Consider the following 10120-nt stretch of genomic DNA (forward strand, 5'->3'; position numbering starts at 1 on the left):
AACAAGCAGGATGTGTGACTGACTACAGAGGTGTCGGAGCTGTAGCTCCGGCCAGTGGTTCACTCCAGTTTAACCAGCCATAAATCAGATGCAAAACCATTTTGCCAGTTGAAAGGGAATTAGAAATAGGGATATTTTCTTGTCACAGAGAGTATGCAGTGCACAGACGGCAGCAGAAAAGCTTCAAAGTGGCTGTAAGGTCATTCCTATAAATAAATCATCCCTGCCCTGAGCAGCCCGACGGAGCTTCCTGGGAAACATGCATCCTGGCCAATTGGATCTACCCTGAAAGAGGAGACAGGTAACAACTGCGCCTTTCAGTGCTGCGGGAGCCGAGGGTTTCAATGGGACCAACAATAGCTACTCCATTTCTTAATCTCTCTGATGAATAATGCAGTGCCTTCGATGGGCAGCGTGTTCCAGCACACTGACACCGGATACCAGCGGCGCTGCGGTTCCAGGGCTGTTGGTTCATTCAGAGGATAAAAGCAGAGATGGAGCCACTTAATGCGAGCTGGATTTGCACCCTCGGGTGCCCTGGGTGCACACACACAGCACCCAGCACATTCAGCATCTAGTGCCCACGTGTGACTGCGTGGCCTGACCTGGGTATGGAACCGTACACAGGCAATCATGCAGATACCTGCTATACCGCAACGGGCAGAAGAAAGTGCACTCAGTTACTGCATAGAATCCCAGACTGGTTTGTGTTGGAAGGGACCTTAAAGCTCCTCCAGCTCCAACCCCTGCCACGGGCAGGGACCCCTTCCACTGGAGCAGCTTGCTCCAAGCCCCTGTGTCCAACCTGGCCTTGAGCACTGCCAGGGATGGGGCAGCCACAGCTTCTCTGGGCACCCTGTGCCAGCGCCTCAGCACCCTCACAGGGAAGAGCTTCTGCCTAAGAGCTCATCTCAGTCTCCCCTCGGGCAGGTTCAAGCCATTCCCCTTGGCCTGTCCCTACAGGCCCTTGTCCCAAGCCCCTCTCCAGGTTTCCTGCAGCCCCTTTAGGCACTGGAGCTGCTCTAAGGTCTCCCCTTCAGGAGCCTTCTCTTCTCCAGGCTGCCCCAGCCCAGCTCTCTCAGCCTGGCTCCAGAGCAGAGCTGCCACAGAAACACATTACATGGGTTCCATGGGACAAACAGCCCTGGGGTTATGCAGTCTGGATTTGGCTGCATGGTGTGCTGTGCCACTGCTGCACATGCAGCAAATTGCAGGGAATCATCACTGTATGTTCTAATAGTTGTGCATTGCAGAGCTTACTGTGAACTATTCTGCAAACAGAAAGAGAAAAAGCATTAGTGCTAAAGAAGGCCTTGTGGCTCAGATAGTGCAGTGCTTGCATGGCCATTACACTGAAACTATTCACTGTTCTGCCAGGAAACATCTGCATTTGAAAGGAATAAACTATAAAGAATAAACTATAATAATTGTTTAAAGTCCCATTACCCCATCCTCATTTGGGTGCCATGGTTTAGTGCGAGGTGTCCCTGCCCATGGCAGGGGGGTGGAACTTGATGATCTTAAGGTCCTTTCCAACCCTAACTATTCTATGAGTCTATAACTTTGACCTCCAATGGCACAGATCAGATCCATGTGACACCTTTTAACCTCAACCCGTATCAATATATTAATCCTGATGCATGGCACAGCATCATTCATTACCCTTTTTCCGGGGCTGGCGAAAGAGTGTCAGGGAGATGCACAACAGTGATGCACTACAACAGTGTATTAAAGAAGACCCCTCACCTCAGACAGAGCCAGGAGGGTGGCACCACACCAGCATATAGGAAGCCAACGAAACCCATTACAAGATAGAAACGCTTTTACTGTAATGTCTATCTTATTTGGGGTGCAAAAAAAACCCCATACCAAAACCATGTGTTATGACATTCTCATGGTAAAATCCTCTGTGCCATTTATTTCAGTTAATGTGAGAGAAAACAGCTACATTGGGATGCAAATCAACCTTTGGGTTTAATTATTTCACTTTGGAAAAGGGAAGGGATGAGGGTGCTTTCCAAGCTGAGAGAGAACCGCACTAAAAGATGAAACGTGTGCGTTATGGCTATGTTCATAAAGGGTGAGAACTGTTGCTTAACCTGAAAATGTGGCAGGAAAGGTTCACTTTGGGCTGTAAAAGGCTTTTATCTCCGAAGGGTTTAAATAGAAGATGTATGATCAATAGCTGGTTCGGGTTCTATAATGAGCTCAGCTCAGAATGGGTGGTAGACGCGCTCGCATCCTACGGGAGCATTAGATGGATGGAGCAGCCTCCTCCCCAGCTTCCCACGTCTCATCAGACACGAGATGTTGCCAGTAGCAACCATGAGCGTTTCACCTGTTTGAAGGTCTCTCTGTCCTTTGCTAGAGCTGCTTCCTGGGCCCTGCTCCTGCTGCACATCCAGAAGGCTCCGCACTTCATGTTCTGCCCTTTCTTTCCCACCGGGCACACAACTGCAGCTCCCTGCAGCCCACAGGGCTGGTACAGACCTTTGCAAGATGCCAAATGAGCCATTGCACCTCATGCCATGCTCGTTTGGTGTCCCAGTAAAGCCCTAATGTCAGGATAGAATAGAGTAGTTGGAAGGGAGCTACAGCCATCATCTAGCCCAGCTGCAGTGGGATGGCACGGGTCAGTGCATTAGAAATCATAGAATGGTTTGGGTTGGGAGGGACTTTAAAGCTCATTCAGTTCCAATCCCCTGCCATGGAGGAGCTCTAAGAAGAGCCTAAGTTAAGCCACCTGAAGAAATGGCAGCTCATTCATCCTTCTAGTTATGATACCAGAAACTGCCAAGTCTGAAAACAAAGGTGCATATATCCATATAGACATAAACCAAGAGACACAGAGACCTTACCTTCTCCCAGCTGTGGCCAGCAGCCCCGTGCCTTCAAATAAATCCCATTCCCTGGTGTTCGGAATCCTCCTCTGCTCACCCCAGATGGTTCCAGTGAGTGAAATGTGCTCTGGAGATCCCATTAGAATGTTAAAAAAAGCCCAGAGAAACCTGGGATTTGTATGACCAACCTGCATGAGGAGCTCTAAACATCACTTAGCATTCCGCTATTCTAAAGAATACCCCCCTCCATTTTTACCAGTGGATCTCCTCCAGCCTCCCCGCAAGGGGAGACAGCCAAAGCCCTGCTGCAGACAGCAGTTGTCAAGACAGTCTCTGATTTAAATAGGGGCTGGGTCATTTAATGCTTTACAGATGGTAAACAGCACATTACATGTCACCCGGAGATAAGCTGGCAGATGCTGCAGATGACGGGCTGGCAGCAGCGGGCAGGCTGCCATCGTGCTCTGCTCCATGCACCCTCTGGAGTCAGCACCCAGAAAGCACCCAACCCGCTGCCCCTGGGGACCAATCCATGGATCCCAGCTCTCCATCACCTGGATGACCTTAAGGTCCTTATGATCTTCACAGTCATCCTGTTATCGACTGAGTGCACTGTTCATCTGGCCAGCCTGCCAACACCAGCTCTTCCTAAACGCTGCTCAAGGGTCTCTATGCATAAAGCAGAATCATAGAACAGGCAGGGTTGGCAAGGACCATCCTGAAAAACAGGGAGCAAAGGGATGATAAATGTCCTGATCTGCTCCACCACTAAAAACTTGTGCTCAGCTTCATCCTATTTAGTACTTTATCCTATTTAATACTTTATGGGTTCTCTCGCCTTCCCCCAAACCCCACTTGTTTTATGGTTCTTATGCTGAATCCGTGTTTGAAATGACAACTCTGAAACACTTGACTCAGTGCTTTCTGTAACTAACTAAAGAACAGGAGTAGATGGAGAGGTTTGATGGAGCAAATACAGCATCAGCACAATAGCGGGTGTCAGCCTGTGAGAGGGGTTTGTGGGGAAGGGAAGAGCACAGAGCATTCAGAGCAGAGACAGTTTGCTGATCGCTCCCCCCCAGGATGACTGTGCAGTTACAGCTGAGAGTTATTCATCAGTATTAAAAATGATCATGGCAAAAGAAAGAGAGAAATAAAGGCAATGTCATAATGCACATCAGCACCTTCTGTCAGGCTGGGTACTGAGCCGCCTCCGCGAGGGAATCATGGTGTAATCGTGACATGCTCTATGCAATCAACCCATGAGTGTGCCTGGAGTGTGCCACTGTTGGACATTCACTTTAAAGCGTTTCTGTGCTTTTTGCCCCGAGGATATGAAGGGTTCTCTGCCTTTGGGCCCCTCTTTCACTTGGTGGTGCTCTGCTGAAGTGCAGTGCAATGAGTGCTGCTGGTCAGTGCCTTAGGGCAAAGCTCCCCCTTTCTTTAGAATAGAATATTTCCAGTTAGAAGGGCTCTATAATGACCATCCAGTCCAATCCTTTGCATGGGATTTCTTTAGAAATGAAATCTTCTGGTTTAAAGGAAAAAGGCACAATTACAACCCAACAAAAAAAGGGGTTGCAGATGCAGAGATGCCCTCAAATATCTGCTCTTTCCATCCCTCCTGAGACAGTCTTTGAGGAACAGGACACTGAGAGCACTCTGTCCAGCTCACAAACCACCTTTGTCCAATTCCATCACTGTGGTGCAGTTTGGGTGCTCACCGTGGTACAAGCGGAGTCAGTTTCCAACGCAACCTCCATCTGTCGTGAGGGCAACCAAGGTCCATGGACACAACTCACTGTCACACACCAAAGGTCTCCCATGCAGAACCACAGACATCTCTGGACTCGTGCCTCCCCATTGCAGGGCCTTCTTCTCCCACTGAAGATGATTCCCACAAACCCTTTGGGCTGTGCCTGGAAACCACTCTTCCAAAACCATGCTGGGAATGGACACGCACTGTTTCCTCCTGCTCCATGAGCACGGTGCCCTGCTCTTGTAGTGGAGCCTGGCACAGGCTTTGTTTTGGAAAGAGAAAGCTCCCTTGAACCCTCTCCAGCAGCAGGAACTGGGAGACAGAGCAGCGCTGGGGTCACCCAAGGGAAAGAGCGCCTTATCCCAAGCCCTTGTTCAAGGCATGCAAGCTATTTGCAGCCTCTTGCAGTTGATCTCCAAATATAGGCCCTGATTCAGCGAGACACTACAACACATGCCTGCCCTCAAGTACACAAACTGTCCCATTATGGTCCATGGTGTAAGGTGAAGCTCGTGACTGCCTGACGGCCAAGCGATGCCAGCCCTGCTTCTGCTTTCCTTTCTGATAGGGAAAACTCAGGGAGGAAAAGAACTGTGCAGAAAAGGGATGGAGCTGATCCAGGATTTTTGCAAACAGCCCTATTGGAATGCTCCATCACTGCTCAACGTCCACTGTGGGGAATTACCCTTCCAGGGCCTTGCTCCCCAAACTGGCTCCCAACACAAGAGGGATGTGGAGCTGCTTGAGTAAGTCCAGAGGAGGCCAAAAGATGAACAGAGAGGCTGAGAGAGCTGGGCTGGGGCAGCCTGGAGAAGAGAAGGCTCCTGAAGGGGAGACCTGAGAGCAGCTCCAGTGCCTAAAGGGGCTGCAGGAAACCTGGAGAGGGGCTTGGGATAAGGGCCTGTAGGGACAGGCCAAGGGGAATGGCTTGAACCTGCCCGAGGGGAGACTGAGCTGAGCTCTTAGGCAGAAGCTCTTCCCTGTGAGGGTGCTGAGGCGCTGGCACAGGGTGCCCAGAGAAGCTGTGGCTGCCCCATCCCTGGCAGTGTTCAAGGCCAGGTTGGACACAGGGGCTTGGAGCAAGCTGCTCTAGTGGGAGGGGTCCCTGCCCGTGGCAGGGGTTGGAACTGGGTGAGCTTTAAGGTCCCTTCCAACATAAACCAGTCTGGGATCCTACGATAAGATTGTGCAGCAAGAAGAGATGGGGGTGATATGCTTGAAATGAATTCAGCATTAAAAAAGCTTTAGAAAGGATTAGGTTAAGCTCAGAAAAAAAAAACACTTTCAGTTTATTCAGCGGCTTCTTCGGGTTTTCCTTCGAAGTACAGAGAGCTGGTAACAGATCCCTGTTTGTAAGGTCAAGGGGCTGGTCCAGTGCAAAGCCACCAGCAAGGAGGCACTGGAGGGCTGCAGAAGGGATGGGCACTCACTTGCACAGGGTGGATGGAGCTCAGGCTGTAGAGCTGCCATGGGCGTTGGGCTGTGGGAGTAATCACAATGAACATACATTGACCTGAAGCCAAAAGGAATTCTGCATCTCGACAGCAAGTTGCACAAGTGAGATCATTCTGCCTTCATTTGCATGTACTTAATTAAAACAGCTCCAGAGGGCTGCTGCTCTGCTGCTTCACAGCCACTGCACTCTGCTGGGGATTAAACCCTCCCCATTTCCATGGCCTCACTTCACAACAGAGAGAAACCCTCATTCTCACTGCTGCAACCCCATCACCCTTTGCATTAACACTGAAAATGGAAAGCCTGACATATATTTTATGCATTACAATACATTGCACGGGCCTGCCCAGTTTAAGGCCTCATAAAGACACAGATTTTAAGTTCTTCAAAGCAAGAACCAGTCAAACAAAACACGGGTGAAGGGACAGTAAAGCAGGGCACTGGTGGAGGGAAGGAGAGCGCTTGTCCTGCAGATGCATTCAGCATGCCTTCATAGTGCCCTTAAATCAAACCCAGCCACGAAATGGGAAACCAAAATCAAACCAGTTGTACCTAATGACAAAGACATGAATGATAAAAGAGAGAAAATAACATTCAAGCCAAGCAGAAAAGCCATGTGCTATGAAATGATGGTTACAAGGGGTTCGATATGGACCTATTTCTCTTGGTGAGGAAGGACATCTCAGGTGTGATTCCCAAGGGATGAATCGAGCTACGGAGGAGTTTCTAGGACAACCAGATAAGGGAATCACTTGGCTTTCCATGTGATGTTGGTATTACCAACATGGATTGCCATTGATACGGGTTGTAACCTGCACTGGCTTAAGCTGAAGATCACAGCAATCCTACTGCTCTGCCTCCTCCGCTCTGGTTGCTCCGGTGTTACAAAGGGTCTTACTCCACAATTTGGTCTGGCACAGGGAGCTCCTGGCGTGTGGAAATCATCAGTTCAAAGGGGACAACCCCACCGGGGGTTAATTCAACACAGGGTTGTTTTCAGATAACCCTTCTCACACCACTGAAGGCCAAGGCTGTTGTTTTAAACCTCACTAAATCAATTGCCTTCCTTTGGAATGCCAGCACAGAAGTAATGGCAGAGATAAGCACTGTCCTCATCGACTGCACGAAAGCACCTGCACACGGAAGAGAAATGGTCTCTTGCTCTTGATATTATTTTAGTGCTTTACCTGCTTTGAATTGCAAGTGATAGATGAACTGAGGAGTTCCCTGGCTCCTCCGCTGCATGGGGAAGCAGCTCAGCATGAACTACCAAAGGTACACAGTGATTTTGCACAGCAGTGCTCACACAATCACTGCAGAAGCATCTGTGCCCTTTCCTACACCACAAACACCAGCATTTCCAATGCTTTCACCACCCATTTACACAAACTTTAACAAACTAAAAGCCTTTAGGGCTTTAGACCCCCAAACCGAACTATAGTTAACACCAACCACCAGTTATCCTCAGATCTGACCTGTTTAAGAAGCAATTGCTGGAGAGATAAATGTGCATCTTCTCTAAGCATACTCATCACATTGAGTATGAGATGCTCAGACAACCTCACAGTGATGTACCACACGCTGGAGGAGTAAATTCTAACCTCTCTATAGGTTTACTTAAGACAAAAACTAGCCTAATAGAGCAAGCAATGCCTTCAGGGCTGCTTTTCAACCCACACATCTCACTGCTCAGACTAGAAAGTTACAGCCACATTTAAGTGATACGATTCTGTTTAATAAACTTTTTTTCCATGAGATTGAGGAAGAACATTTTATTTGAGGCTCCATTCCTGGCTAAAATTAGCAGTTCCATATTGGTCCTACAGACCACCAGTGATCCCTGCTCACAGCTTTGGGATGGCAGCTATAGCAGCCTCTCGCTCCTGAAGAACGTGTTAGAAATCACAGACTGGCACGACAGAATTTGTTGGAGCAATCCCTGTGGTGGAAATGTGCCTTGTGAAGGGAAAACCCTTCCCAGAACTCATTTTCCTCCTTTGGAAACAACCGCTTGCCTAAAGAAAGACGCTGAGCAGCAAAATAACTCTGGTAAAAGTTATTAATACTGCTTAGAAGGGAAGAATCTCAAAACGTGTGTGTGTGTAATCTATTACTGACCTGTCTCTTGATGATTATCAGGTTTTTCCTTCCTAACATCTTCTCCAATAAAGGCAGAGGGGGTAAATGTATGGTACACAAATGCACATGAGGGAAATGAGCAGCTCTTCTCTTTGGTAACAGGTGAATATGCAAAGCCCTGGTGCCCCATGGGGACTCTGGAGAGCTAATGAATGCAAAACCCCACAGTGACCTGCAAGTGCTGCAGAAGCAGAATGTTTCCCAGCCTTGGTGGCCTTGAGCTCCTTCTGCACAGCTCTATCAGCATTCTGTCCATCATAAAGGCTGAAAAAGGCAGCAAGGTGTTTTCTTTTCACTGAACGATGCTTAGGGAAAGACAAGGAGTTGCAAGTTAAGATCTTGTTTAAATGTGAAAGAGGAAAGACCTTCCTCCCTAGATTTCCACTGGCACGCAGCCTGCTGCAATGTTTAATCCTGACCCAGCCACACTAGTAAATGCTGATGGGTGTCCCTGCCCGTTGGCAGGGGGTTGGGAACTGGATGAGCTCTAAGGTTCCTTCCAGCACAAACCATTCTAGGACCCTGTGATTCTTCCATGATTTGGCAGATCTGCTTTAACACCCATCCTCATTTGCAGAACCTCCCCTGGGAAGTCGATCCTGAAATTCCCCCAAGAAGGCTGAGCTCCTAACACACACTTTACCAGGCCTGAAGCAGCTGGTGAGCTCTCCCAAACCTCTGCTCTCTCTGCCTTCCAAGCCTGCGGAGCACAGGATTTGCTCCTGGAGAAGTGGGCGAGCCCGCACCAACCGTGGCAAAACCCTGCAGGGACCTGTGAGATGAGGTGTGAAATGTGAAACAGGCAAGAGCTTTGCAGCTGACAAAGGCAGAATTGAGCAGCAGGATACTCGTGCCACTGCTCTGAGCACAGGCCAGGACAGGCAGCCAAGTATTAGTGATTTACTAATGAAACTCTAAATAAGCTTCTGTTATGTTCCTAAATGTGTAAGCTATAGAAAGGAGCAGTATAAAGGTGTATGTGCATGCTAATATGCACAAGTATATATGATAAAGAAATGTTGCTGAACAAGCCCAGCTCTCTCAGCCTGGCTCCAGAGCAGAGCTGTTCCATCCCTCCCAGCATCTCCATGGCCTCCTCTGGACTCAGATGCTGCTGTCAATTTGATCCAAGGTAACATTGCTTTCTCTAAACATGAGCTACTGCTGTAACGATCAAAGGTTTTAAGTTGAAATAAAAGGAGCCAAACGACAGAATGAAGTGTGCTGATCTCAGTTACCTTAGGCATGGTCTGAAGCATCTTTCCACTTTAGAGGAAATCTAATCACTCTTCTCATATCCTATACTGCTGCAACACAAAACAGCAACAGCTTCCATTCAAACTTTAACTGAGGTCAGGTCAGAGCCAGTGAACTGTTCCTGAGTAGTCAGTTGACGCTAGACAAGAACTCAAAACCTGCATAGTCACAAATATGCCAGCATTAAAGATGCTCACACTTCTTTCTGCCGACATGCACCATTCCATAAGCAAACAGAGGACTTGGAGACTCCCCCAGTGTCAATCCTCATTTCAGAAATATTTGGTGATGCTTTCTCTTGTAAGCATATGGGATAGTTCTAACTGATTGAGAGGTTCCATATGGTACATTCCTCTTGTAGCTATAAACAATTAGGAAGGGGGATCAAAATAAATTTGGAAATAAAGGAAACAGCAATTCTAGGTTTCTTACAACAATAAACCAGAAAATATTTCCTTGTACCAGAGAAACTACAGGATTTTGAACTGAAAGGCCCAGAAGCCAGTTTTGAATAGCTTTTCTTCAATGTTCCATCCCTGACAGTGTCCAAGGCCAGGCTGGACAGAGCCTTCAGCAACATGGTCTACAGTGAGGTGTCCCTGACCATGGCAGAGGGTTGGAATTGGATGATCTTAAGGTACTTTCCAACCCAAACCAGCCTGTGGTTCTA

The 10120-nt window shown here is 48.3% G+C and overlaps 2 long non-coding RNA genes across 2 annotated transcripts in view; one reads left to right on the forward strand and one right to left on the reverse strand.

Annotated features, from left to right (window-relative positions):
- LOC133218066 (uncharacterized) overlaps positions 1-10120 on the forward strand; it is a 228851-nt gene that overhangs the window by 183649 nt on the left and 35082 nt on the right. The window lies entirely within an intron of this gene.
- On the reverse strand, positions 7768-9563 carry LOC133218052 (uncharacterized). Its single transcript, XR_009727041.1, has 2 exons — positions 9432-9563; positions 7768-8965 (listed from the first exon to the last, which is right to left on the reverse strand). It is a non-coding gene; the product is annotated as an uncharacterized LOC133218052 (long non-coding RNA).

The sequence above is a fragment of the Neopsephotus bourkii genome, unplaced genomic scaffold (assembly GCF_033783945.1).
Source record: "Neopsephotus bourkii isolate Nb327-2 ecotype Australia unplaced genomic scaffold, CSIRO-AGI_Nbou_v1 NB_1189, whole genome shotgun sequence".
Taxonomy (NCBI): Eukaryota; Metazoa; Chordata; class Aves; order Psittaciformes; family Psittacidae; genus Neopsephotus; species Neopsephotus bourkii.